This window comes from Drosophila willistoni (assembly GCF_018902025.1).
Source record: "Drosophila willistoni isolate 14030-0811.24 chromosome 2L unlocalized genomic scaffold, UCI_dwil_1.1 Seg139, whole genome shotgun sequence".
Lineage (NCBI taxonomy): Eukaryota > Metazoa > Arthropoda > Insecta > Diptera > Drosophilidae > Drosophila > Drosophila willistoni.
This window is the reverse complement of record NW_025814046.1, coordinates 3,265,979-3,280,297: the sequence shown is the minus strand read 5'-3', so window position 1 is coordinate 3,280,297 and position 14,319 is coordinate 3,265,979.

The following is a 14,319-nucleotide window of genomic DNA, read 5'->3' as shown; positions in this document are numbered from 1 at the left end:
CTAAGTACTTCAAGGGCGTAGCCAGGTTTAGTCAAAAGAGGGCATGTACTCCCCCCCCCCCCTCTACAGCATTGAATTTTGTACTTATCTTTAGAAATTCATGTAAAATAATAAGAAATTTTCTTTAATTTTAGTTTTTAAAAGTTGATTTAAGTTTGAAGATCCCTTAAGTTGAATTTTGTCTACGCCCTTCTTGTACTTTTCTTTAGGCAACTCATGTGAAAGGGCAAAAATAACATTCAAAAAGGAAAATGTGGCTTAGTCAACTAATTTTCATAGTTTTCCTTAGCTGATTAAGCTAAATCGAAACAATTTGACCCACAATTATAATCTATATAGCCTTATCGAGCGAGTCTATTGGCATTTGCTTGATTATTGTCAGGGCTTTGCACTTGATTTTTTAATTAATTTCCATTTCAATTGACTAATACTTATTCATAGGATTCTTTAAGATATTTTCCAATGAATATTTAGAAATCAATTGGAAATTTTTTTATGGTTTGTATTGTTATTCCTTTTTAATTGACTTGGAGAAATCGAAAATTATTTCTCATTTTTATTCCAATTGAAGCGACTGCAATTGAAAGCAATTTTGAATCAATTAGAAATGAATTTGAAGAACTCGGTAAGTTACTTTCAAGTAGCACCGCTGTGTGGCACTTGAGAGTGGCAGTGGCAGGCGGTGTGGGGGGAGGGGTGGGGGAGGGGCTGGGCTGGGGAAATTGTCCAGAGGAGAAGGCCACAAAAGGGAAGTCACAAGTCGCAAGTTGCTTTTCTCACGCACAAAGCGCCGACGTTCATATAGATGATGTCCCCCACCGCTCCCCCCTCGAGCTACACCACACTTGTCTCCCCACTCCACCTCAGACCCCCCTTCCCCCACTTGGCCACTGGTCTTCAACGTCGTCTTCATCGTCGTCGTCGTCGTCGTCGTCGTCGTCGCCGCGCACTTCACAAATGAGTGCACATAATTTTTGATGAGACCCCAGTCAGGCCCCACCAGTTCGAAGCGCTGCGAAAAAAAGGTAATAAAACAACAACAAAAAGAACTGAAAAAAAATCAGAAAAAGAGAAGAAGAAAAAACAAAAAAACACCGACTGAAACGAGGCGCAAAACATAACAAGAACAAGGCAAGCCAGCTATAGACCCAGAGTCAGAGTCAGAGCCAGAGTCACAGTCAACGGAGGCTATCATCTTCCATTCCAATTTCAATTCCAGCGAAACGAAATATTTTGAAAAACACGCCAATTGGTCATGTCTCGACCTCGTCGGGGCTGCAGTTTATATATATATCAGTGTGCGTGTGTGTGTGTTTGTGTGTGTGTGCGAATGTGTGTGCTTATTATTCGATTAACTCGAATCCCCCTGCAGCGGCAATATAACTTTTATTTGAGTTACGCCTACAGACTGTGTTTTTGTGCGACAAGAGGAAGCCAACAGCAATCGCAGCCAAATTGACACACACACACAAGCACACACAAAGGTGTGTGTGGTGGAGGAGGGGGGGACGATGTAGTCGTTCATCGACTGAGTGCACAACGAGGCCCCCCAACAGAATGCACAAAGTTCACTAGAGGTAGTCGTAGACAGAGAGAGAGAGTGACAGAGTAAGAGAAAGCCATAGAGATAAATGCAGGCACAGGGAAACAGACAGACAGACAGATAGAGAGAGAGAGACAAAGCAAGAACAGGTGCACACACACACACTCAGCCCCAAACACTATTCACACCTAGAGTCAGCGGTTTATCGAATCTTTTCCAGAGATGAGCTCCAGAAGATTGCCAAACTCCGTTTACTTCCGTTCGCAAATCCTTTTAACGACCTTCTAAGTCTGCACTTGAATTGCCAAAATATGTTTTGTAAACTTTTTAACACCTTAGCAAGTATACTAAACAAGTTGATGTACTAAATTTCTGTTGATTATCACATCAACAACAAGGATTTCTTTAACAATTCACTTCAGTTTACAAAGAAATTGAAGTTTTCTTTAGCTTCTATAAAGAAATGGGCCTTTAATATAGCCACAATCAATGTCAGGCCTATAATATAAATATTTATTTGATTAGAAAGTGTTGAAAACTTTTTTAAAACCCTTAAACAAATCTATGAATTTGTGCTACTTCTATCTAATCCAAGCCAAAAACATCTGACAACTATATTATACAACTCATAAAAGAAGAGATTATACATCTATAAGGATGTTTATTATTGTTATCAGTATAGAGATATATACAGATAGTAAACTCTCAACCTAACTATATTTTACAAGCATGGCCTTATGAACTTCGGCTTAGACGAAAACTACATTCACACACTAGCCTGAGACTCGAATCACTGTTGTTCATCTACCAAGGACTGCCAAAGGATAAGGATGTAGGTAACTGAGAATTATTTAAACTAAGCAAAAGGCATTGTAAACCGAACCGAAAGGGAATAGTAGTGCTGTCACTTTAATTTAAGTACTACAGATCTTCATGAATGTATTCAAATAGGCACTTGAGACATTCAGACTGAATGAATCGAATGAATGAGACTGAAGACTGAAATGAATTGAACAAATTCAAGTGCTAGAGTAATAGTTAAACTCATACCCGGCTAATAGGAATGAATTAAGAAACGAATCAATTGAATAAGACGAATCAATACTTATACTAAAGATAAGCATACAATGTATAAGTATAATTAATAATGATTTTCATATGTATATTATAAAATCAAAACAATTTTTAAAGCTGAAACATCATATTGAGTTTTTGCTTAATGTAGAAGACCAATTCAAAAGATTTTGAAAAGATGATCAGGTGTTTGAAGTATTAAAAACAGGTTTTCAGTAAGTGTTAAACACCTTATAACGATTTTGAACAGGGAGAAATGTAAGTTTACAATCAGTTCAGAATATGTTGAAAAGTTTAAGCCATTTGAATAAGGGTTTAAATCTTAATTCTTTAATCAAGAACTGTAAATGTTAATGAAAGGAAGTGCTTAAATCTTAATTTTTGATCAAGACTTGGAAATCTTTAAGAAAGTCAAGGAATCGATTGAGTACGTCTCAAAATGTAATCGAAATCCATTAATAGAAAAAATATTGCAGCTTGAAGAACGTTAGACTTTAGATTTTCAAGGAAGATAATCTTTTTCATACGCCTAAACTTACATATATTTATAATAGATGGTTAAACCATTTGGGCTTCAAAAATCGAGCTGGCATGTCTCAAAATGTATTCGAAATTCAAAAATGGAAAAAAGTATTTCTAATTTAGTTATATTGAGTACTGGTGCTGCTAAACATTTAGATATATTTAAACCATTTTCCCTTCTTGAACTCGTGAATTTCAGTTTCCTATAGATGGCTAAACTGTTTCCGTACAGTTTTTCTAAGAATTTGAATATAAACAACGATTTTTATATGCCTAAAATTGTAAGTAGTGAAGTAGCCTTTAAGCCTTTTAATTTCAATCTCTTTGAATTTGAACAAACCTTAAATTTAGCTGTCTTTTGTTCAGTGTTTTCTTCCCTTATGTCGCCCAATTTCATTGTAATTCCTAATATTATGTAATATTTCAGCTGGCAAGACATATAATAAGCCTAAACTCTGAAATTTATATAGCTACCATTAAGCAAACCTTAATTAATCGCGGAAATAAAGCATTAAATGAAATTGAAATTAAATTTGTTGTAGTTCTCAACTAGTTTTAGCATCGAATTATTGGCATGGCCATTGTGATTTTGTAATCTTTGTCTTTAGTCTGCTAATAATATGAGTTCATGTTACTTAAACAGACAGAACCTCTATAACTTTGTCTTGTAAATTGATGGCCAAATCTTTGGCTTTGGCATTCGAATTTATCAATAATAAAAACCAATTCGTAAGAGCAAACAACATTCAGGTTAAGCTTGACAAATTTTCACTTGCTTGAATGGTTATTGCTCTTAGATGAATATTACATTGAAACCGCAAAGTTTTCTCACGGTTAATCAACCGTTCGATAGGATCCTGAGGGAGATGGAAAGCTAATTTTCCTCTAAATTCTCAGTTCGCTTAAGTCTCAGCAATGGTTGCAAAGAATCATAGTCCTAACTATGTTTATTGAGAATGCTGATGCCCTAAAATTAAGTTACCTACGATATCTATACATTTTGACTTCACTTTAGGTATTATTGAAATTGGATATACACAATTTTAGCTCAATTTGCAGTTTGAAGCGATATTTTGCCTACACATGGTTAAATATTTCCACTGCCATCTGCAGGCCATTTCCTGGCCCTTGTACTCCGCCCTCGCTTCTGTCACGTTTGTCATAACCTCTCTGCCTTTGGCATCCAATGAAGCCGCAAAATTGTGGCCTCCGTCTCCGACTCCTTTTTGGCGTTTTTGTTCAAAATGGCAAATTGCCATGCTAGCAAGCAGCCACATGCGAGTTCTCCAACAAAAAAGGGGGAGAGCTCACAGTGGAGTAGCGTATGAGGGGGGGCAAGTAGAGGGGACAGAGTTGTGGGGCCAACAATTCGTACAGCATTCAACATCGTTGTACAACGAAATCGAATTCGTTTTGCGTGTTTCGCATAACATTGTGCGAGCTTCCAAAGGGGACACACCTTGGACCCGGACAACGTCCCCACACCATCCTTCATGGCCCCCCCGCGGGCCTTAAATTGTTCCCTTATGCTATGAACTCCTGGCTTTGGCCTCGTGTAAATTCCAAAACGTGCCGAGGATTCGCTTGGTTAACGCTCATTTTGTTATTTCTCGTTAGTTTCGGTTGCTCTCCCTATCTCTCTAGCTCTCTTTCTCTCTCAATCTCCCTTACAATGCCACTGGCTCTCTCTCTCTCTCTTTATCTATCCATCTCTTTTTCGCTACTTTTCGCTTGACTTACCTCTTCATTAATTTCAGATTTCATTCGATTCCATTCCATTCAATTGGGATCAAAGTTGAGACTTGGCATAATTTTACACCGCGAAAAAGAAACAACGAAAATCCCCTAAAATTATCTTTGCCATTGAATCTTTCGAACAAAACAAAAAAAAAGAAACAAAATTCCGTAAAGGAAACGCTTAAAATGGTAAATACCCCTACAATTTTTTTAAAGATAAGATTCCAAATTGCCGTCATCGTGTATATATATTTGTAGTGAGTTACTTTATGGCAGTCCTAAAACTAATACGTTCTTAATTAAGATTGATTTATGGTGGCGATTTTAAGGCCGGAAAACAATAGTCGAAAATCGCTTAATAACCAAAGACCGAAGACAAGGGCGTACATTACTTTCCGATGAGATAAGTAAAAAAGTTTTACTTCGAACAACCTTAGAATGTTTTTTTTTTTAAGTTATATAAAAGTTAATTGAACTTGGCAAATGTCTCTTGTTAATCTTTTTTGTTTAGTTTTCAACGTTCAACCTAATTTGCATTTAAAAATTTCACATTTCACGTACATTAATATTAAATAACATTTTGACATTTTGCCAAAGTTCTCAATTTGTTGAAAGTGAAGGCAAAAGGCTTGAAAACAAAAACCATTCATAATCTATTCAAATTTCAGTATTTCTCTTCCATTTCAACTGCCTCGAATAATGAGACTTTTAATGTCAAATTTAACTCATTGTTTGTAAAGCAAAATAAATGAGATATACATATACAAAATGTAGTATTTTTCTATTATTTCTCAAGAAATATTCGTCTCTTTGTTTGCTCATACTATTTGGATTTTTGCTATTGCGACATTGTATACACATTTATTATCTTATATATTATACAAAATTATTCAGTTTAGATTACACTATGACATTTATTTTAAAATAAAACAAATTGATTAAATTGATATCTAAATGAGAGTTTAGTTGATAAGCAATATGAATATGATATTTATGATTGATATAGAATTGAAATCAGTGGAAAAAACTAATCAAATTAAAATCTAAATAAGTTCTTAGAAACATTCTTTAGTTGCTATTTATGAAGTAGTATTAGTATTAAGTAGTTCTTAAAGATATTCTTTTATTTCTATTAATTAAATAGTTTATACCATAAGATTCAAATGTATCTCAGACAATGTGATGGCTAAATTAGTTAAACTAATACGCAAATAATAAAATTTCCGTTTGTTTTACCCCACTCAATTGCTGATTGCAATTTTCTATTTATATGAAGTAAGTAAGTCGTCTCGCCGACTTCGGTACACCATACACCAGTAAAGCAAATATTTCAAATTTATTAAACAAATGCATTTTCACATGCTTTCTACATATCTTAGTATCTCGCTCACTCAAGCATTCGAGCACCCTAGCGCCACCACCAGGCAACGGCCAAATCCGGCCTTATGGAAAAACCGTTTATATGCATAACTTGGCTATTTTTAATCTGATTTTGATCAAATTTTGTATTTTGCTAGATATTAAAATCAAATTTAAGTGTGCCAAATTTGATTGCACAGGGTAAAAAATTAAGGGAAATAATTTTTATATGGTGGGGGCGGAAAGGGGCCTGCCAAAATCTTTCACATAAAAAATGTGCGCATTTACTAAGCAAATATGCATACCAAATTTGGAGTCTCTAGTTAACGATAACTGTACATACTACAAGACACTACATACCAAATTTGGTAGCTCTAGCTCTAATAGTCTCCGAGATTTGCGTGTTCATACAGACGGACGGTCGGACGGACCGACATGGCTAAATCGTCTCGGCTGTCGTTGCTGATCAAGAATATATATACTTTATGGGGTCGGAAAAGCTTCCTTCTGCCTGTTACAAACATTTTGGCGACTTTAATATACCATTTCACCCTTTGGGTGTATGGTATACAAATAATTTCGTTTTTAAATACCAGTCATTAAATGTTAAGTGAATTTTCTTATGCAAACAATTTAAATGTATTCATTGAAAAGTTAATTAAGTTGTTTTTAGATTGTTATATTTTTAGATTTTAAATGAAAATATCATAAAAATGTAGTAAAAATGTAACTACCTACATATTTAAGTACAGAAGCAAGTAAAAAGTATGATCTATAATATAACAGTTTGTTGCTGCACAAAAATCGTTTAGTTTTTATAGACATCACGTTCATATTTAGATTGTAGTATGCATACTAATACATATATAGTAATTGTCATATAAAAAGAATATGAAAATGGAAGTCAACTACTCTTGATGTACTTAAAATGTAGCGAAAATACTTACTCTTACTTAGATGGCACAACTATTGATTTGATAATTAACAATGCAGTAAGAGTTATTCCTTACCACAGCATCGATAATTATGAATCCTTAAGTATAAGCTAGCTCAAAGTTAATGATATGAAGAAGATAATTGCTTAGGCGGTACAAGAAAATGAGCAGATTGTCTGTAAGTCCTCTATTTCAATCATTAAGTGGCTTTCGTAAAGAACTTTAGATTTACAAAGCAACCAACATATCGTTGAAACTAAAACTAGTTGGGAATTACAACTAAATAAAGTGAAAACAAAACAAGATCGAGGTCAAATACATATATATGTATGTATATGTAGATGATTATTTCTTAGGCGGTTCAAAAATGTAAGCAAATTTAATAAAAATTCGAAAACAACCAATTTATTTTATCAATAATAAAGTATTAAGTGTTTTTTATCTAGAACTAATAATAATAATCTAGAACATCTGCAATTATTTAAGCTTTTGCAAAAAGTATAAGAATTTGTTGCCCTGTGTAATTAGATTGTTATGTCTGAATTTTATTAAAGTAGGTTAACTATGTCAATTGGTTTCAATGGATACAATTGGTCGAAATGATTATGAGGAAAATGTCTTTATCATTATTAATAAAAAACAGTGAAATTGTAAATTTCATTCTCGCAATTTAAAGATTCAATAAAGATAAATCATCGCCGGATAGCCAGACTAAGGCAGGTGGTAATCGATGGTGTTTTAAGTTATGGGGAGTTTCTATCTTGTTCTACCTTGCACAATTTGTAATATTTTTCGCCAATTCTACTGCCAGCGTCTCACCGAGTAGGACTTCCATAAACTCCTAAAATGTAGTTCTGAGAAAAATGCGTTTGAAAATTTGCGCTGCGACCCAACGCGCTTGACACCGCTCCGAATTTTTGTATAACACAAGGTAGAAAACCCCCTTAAATTAAAACATCACACGAAAAGACTTAAAGATGTAAATGAAAAACAGTAAAAAACTAATAAATTTACAAACTCGCAAAGACAATCGTTTTTTCAGAAAATTTTAAAGATAAACTTTTGGTTTTTTTAAAATTAACAACTAACTTTCCAATATAAAATCTTTAAAAAGAGATATTACTTTCGCAAATCGTTTAAAATTTCCTTATAGACTCTCAAAGTAAACGGTTTTTCTAGGTTTTTCGAAATTTTTTGTATTAGATTATTGTAAATTGACATAATTTGCTCAGATCAGGGACCGAACCAGTGGGACCTTTAGTATGGATCAAACAAATCTAATGCAAAAACTTTAAAACATGGGAAATTTGGATTTTGTTGAGTTCGCATTTCCCGATTGGAGCCCCTGAAATTTCTATGGCTCAACGTGAATCAATCTTCGATCAATCTTCAAGTGAAAAGATGATTTAAATGCTCTAAAAGTGGTTCCAAATGACCATCACGCACCCCACCTGAAGCATTTGCTAATCCTACTTTATGGCCGATCCAACCCTGAATCATATATACACTCTTGGTAAATGTAAGTACATATTAATTAAAATCAAATAATGTCCAGAAATATATATCATTTCTTTGACCTTGTAGTTTGTTTGTGTGTTTTAAACATTTTGCGTTTTGCTAAAAAACCTCTTCAAAATTAGTCACCGAAAACAAAAACTACAAAACTCTTTACACTTTATCAACAAATGAAGCAAAAAGTTTTCCATACCAAACTCTCTCCCTCTATTAACTGAATGAATACACATTTGAATGTGTGTATAGAAGCTTGATTAATTTGTTTTTAATACCCAACTGCCCACAGACAGGGGAAACCTAGACAGGTGTCTACAATATATATACATTTACTTGTGGTTTGTATATTTATTATGAATATAGTATAGTATTATGGTCGAGCGAAATGCTAATTGCGCCATCATTTTGGTTAAACAAGCTGAACGGTCATGACAGTTACATCAGCAAGTTGGAAAGCCAGAAAGTCAACAGTCCGCAGTCCGGAGTCGGCTGTCGGCAATCGGCGAATAAACAGATAATAAATCATAACAGTTAAGTGTTTTCAATTACCCAATTTACCAATCGCAAATCGCAAAACGGGGCACGTTCCAAGCCAAAGCAAACCAAACCAAACAACAACAACTACGACGCAAACGACGTCGACGACGACGACTTCTACGACGACGTCTACAAGCAATTGCTATTTATCAGTAGAGCCAGAACCAGAGCCCGAGTAGACCTTGGTTACCCAGGGATGTTGAGGGGGAAAGGGAGAAGAAGTGCTCCCCAACAGCAGCAGCGGCAGTCAGTAGCAATGGCAGTGGCACATGCCAAACACACAAAAAAGGGGGGCAGAGAAAGGGGTTGAACAAACGTTCGAGGGGTTAGCCGACTTGCCAAAGCTCTTAAAAGCAAAACAAAAGCTAAAGCTGATAAGTCTCTGTTTTCGCAATGCCAGCAAAAAGTCAAACGGCGCGGCGTCTGTCGTATGAAATTCCCCCGACCTCTTTCCTAGCACCCAGCCCCATCACACCCCCCACTACCCCTCTCTCTCACTCTCTATCTGTATTGTGGGTGTGTGCAGTAAAGTGCGACATTTTGCTGCTGATTAAGTAGCGTTCGTTTTTAATAAAAAGTACGACAAAACAAATAAAATACAACAAGTTGTAGCTGAAAACATGGAAATGAAAACGTGACACGAAGAACCTCACCCAAATGTCGACCCCAAACAAAAAGGCAAAACAAAAACTTACAAAAGTTTACAAAATTTAATTAAAATGAAATGAAAACTGGATTCAAAACAAAACACTAATAAAAATGAATATATAAGCTGGGTTTAATTAATATATGTATATATATCTCATCTGATATGCTAGAAGATGCCAAAAATATAGTGAGCTAGATACATACACATACATACGCAAATCTTATAATGCTTACAGTGTTGGAAAATGTATCTTTACGGATTTCAAATCTTAGCTTTCTCATATTCTGAGCTCATTTGAATCACATACGGGTTAAGTAAATCCAAATAAATTGTAACATAGTACAGATTTCGTGGAGTAAGCCTTATTTTGGTTTAAAACAGGTAAACTTACCCTTATAAGCAGTGCATTTAAGTGTTGGAAAACTTTACACCTTACTTACCATTCTCCCATTCTAGGAACATTTGCATCACATAGGCAATAAGTAACCCCAAATAAGTTGTAACCTTGTGTATATGTAGATGGTTATTTCGTCGAGGAAGTCTTTAATTGGTTTTACTCAAGTCAACTTGCCCATGTAAGCAGTGCATTTCAGTGTTCAAAAATTTAACAACAACTTTCTCTGATTCTGAGCACATGTGCCTCACATAGAATTAATAACAGTCCCAAAACATATTGTATTCCTTGTATAAATGATTATTTCGTGCAGTGGGTCTCTCTAATTGTATGTGTGCGATTCAGTGTTGGAAAATGTATTTTTATAAGTTTTTATACCTTACCCTACTTTCATTCTGAGGTCATTTGCATCGAATAATCGCTAAGTAAACCATTTTCACTTATATTAGTTTCAAACAGATCAAATATTCAATTGACAGGAGGTGGTTCAGTGCTGCAAAACGCTACTTGCTAAGATTTTTAACACTCACATTTCACTTTTCATTTCACCCCTAGCTGTCAATAAATGAAGTATATCTCTCAATTAGTTTAGATAAACTCAATTCTTTAGCAAATTTCGCTAGCAATAAAACTTGGTAGTTCTTGAAACTTCCTTAAAAATATACTACTCACCTTCTTTTCCTGTGTTGGAAGTAATCTACTTTACAAGATTGACTTCGATCCGGCTTATTATATTACACAAAGGAGGTCTTCATCTAAAGACATAAACTCAGTTTACATATTTTCGTTTCACAACTTCGCATTTACCACATATTGAGTTACAATCGTAATACCGTTCTTCAAGTACCATGATTTATACTTATCCAAAATTCGGATATTCTGCAACACTGGTCTTTGTATTGAATTATGAACATTAGCTTAATAAGAGCCACAAAATGATTAAGACCAGTCTAAATTGTTTGTATCTTTAAAGAACTATCAAATTTGATACCCATAGAGTCAAAGACTTTTCAGTAGATCGTTCAGATGACCACTGTATTATATCCTTAATAATTTGAAAATAAACAAACTAGTAACTTTGATATATATAGAATACTTAAACCTTTTAAAAAACTGTGCTGAGCGGAGGTTATGACTCTATGCTAAATTTGTTTCTCTGATGGTATTTATGTCTTCAAAGTCGACAACTCACGACACAGCTAAAAATTTCTTACTTTAAAAAATGCCTTGAAAACGCTAAATATAAAAAAGAGACTGTATTAGGGCAATAATAAAGCAACATCAAACGAAATAATATCCTCTAACTTCTGTACTTTTCAAAAATCTAGCAAAGCATTAGGTAACAAAAACTTTGAGTAATATTATTTCATTTAATACCTTAGACACAAAAATCGGCGGAATGAAGCATAGATTAGGCCACATTTTTAACTAGTTTTGGAACTTCATAAGACGCTTACTCTTTCTTATTAAACCTTTTCTGAAGTGTAAATTACTTTTTATCAGAACAGACTTCCAATCTTAAGGAACTGAAGCTAGATGGGCAGTTAAGAATTGTTGATTTAGGAGAGGGAAAGACTACGGATCAATGTCAAAGATCTTCTTCAGAAGTGCCACAACTTTTGAAACATCTATAATATGTGTAGAGATCAACTAGAACTTTGACCATCAGTCCATTTTTCAGCTTAAGGCCTAGTAGCTATAGCTAGTAAGAAGATTGGCTTTAATTTACAATCACTGCCCAATCACATTATAAATAAATAAATAAAATAACTTTGACATATTCGGAACCCAATTAAAATTGGTTCACACGAAGTGTCCAGAAAATAATGTCTTTTTTCAACACTGGTTCTCAAAAGGGTTCGATTGAATCTATTTCAAATCCACCTGTAAATTGTTTTAAAAAGTTAATTTTTTTGGATTTCCAATTACGAGGCTTTTGAAATCTTCTTTTACAAACTTTTTCAAAACTATCGACAACTGAATAAAATGGATCTTAACTCAATATCGAATAGAAGCTATAATATATGATTCTAGATTCAATTCAAGTGAAACAAAATCTATAACTTGCTGGAACAACCAGTTCAAAGTACCTCGATGTCTTTTGCTTTAAGTATTTGTCACGTTGCCATCTCTATGGTTAGATGGCACGACACTTTAACCGAGGACACACACATGGCCAACCAAGGAAAAGCAGGAAAAAAAAATAAAATGACACCCACAGGCCGCAATCCAACAAATAAGTAGCAAAAATCTAAGGCAGTTAGAAAGGAAGGTAAAGTCAGTCAGCCACAAGGAACAAGGGTACGAGGAGTACGAGCTCGTTATTTCCAATTTTTTGGCTTCGTCCTCGGTTTCGCCCTTGCAGAAGGTTATGCCACTCTATGTGGCACGTGCCCCACAGTTTCTCTCTATGTGGCTGCGGCTTTTGTGTCAGTGTGTGTGTGCCAGTGTGTGTGTGTGTGTGTTGGCAGTTGGCTTTGGTTTTAGCATGCTGCCATATGTTTCCGGCAAGTGTTGCACCCGAACTCATCCTTGTCATGAAGCATGAAAAGCGTTGAAATTTCCCTGACCCAACAACAACAACAAGTGGGGGATGAAAATATATATATAAATTTTTTGCATTTGTAACCTGATACAACGTACTTCTCATGTCGTCGTAGATGCCGCCGCCGCCACTTTTTCATGATTTATCATTTTGCCCATAAAAATAAAACCACATTTTGTCGATTTGATTCGTTTGTATATATATTGTGGGTTGTTGATCCTTTTTTATTATATATATCATTTTGGAAAAATCAGCTAAATTATGTTCTAATATTGGGAGTGTGTGGGTTTAAATTGTTTCAGTGTCTCTAACAATAATAGTTACATACAATCAGATAGCTAAATATACATCAATATGGTTATAGTTTATATATATTCATAGTGTTAGTTTATAGTGAACAATAATATATAATATCAGCTTAAAGTGTAAAAAAATTGTACAGTAAATTTGCAAAATAAAATTCTAATCATAAGCCTTGTCATTATATAGTTTTTATTAGTTATATATAGGAAATAGTCAACTAAAAATATACAAAAACAAAAAAAAAAAAAAAGGAATCTCATCTCTCTAACAAATTGCAAGGGCTGAAGGGGTTTTACGTTTTTTTCTTTTTTTTTTGGAGAGGTGTTTTTTTTCTTTCCCAATTTGTTTGATTGCTTGGAAATTATGTAAATTTTTTCTACCAAATAAAGAAAAGGGGGTTGAAAACATTTTGTATTAGGGGTAGTTAACGCCCTCTAACTTTACTCAACCAACATAAAAACCAAAATACTCTCTCTCTTTCTTAGTTTATATTTAGTTTTGTTGTTGTTTATAGTTTTAGGTCAGCTCTAAGTTAAAAAATTTTGTTAAATTGTGTGTTTAAATTATTTACAATTTCCAAAGAAAACGACAACAGAATTATTAAAAATCTAAAGCTTTTTTTTATATTTTTTGCACGTGAACGAATATCGCATATTTAGTATATCAATTTTTATCTGTTATATATATATATGTATATATCAGAGGGTTTTAATTTTTTGTTGTTTTTGGTCGAAGCTTATTCAGTATTTGTTTTGTGCATTGTTTTTTTGTTTCGTTTTTTGTTTCGTTTTTCTGCTTCGATTCGATTTATTTATGTACAAAGTTCGTGCTGCAATTAAACGTAACTAAAAACGACAAAAATAAAAAAAAAAACATTCATACATACATATGTATGTATATGTGTATATGTATCTACAAGATATATTTTCATTGAATATATATGTATATTTGTATGTTGTTTTTTTTGTTGTTTGTTTGTATCTTTATGCCTGACACGCTCGCCCAAAAGCGGCGCAAAATCGTTAAAATTTTATCGCCTCAACAAACGAACGTGCGTTCTATCGGTGTATCTGCTGACTACCTAACACCACCACCACCAACACTCTCGTGCTGCCCCCTCCCTCAACCACCCTCGCCGCCCATGGTTAGCCTGGTATAGATTCGCTTTGGCGTTCTAAAGTGCTCGTCAGGCACATCGTTTCACACTTC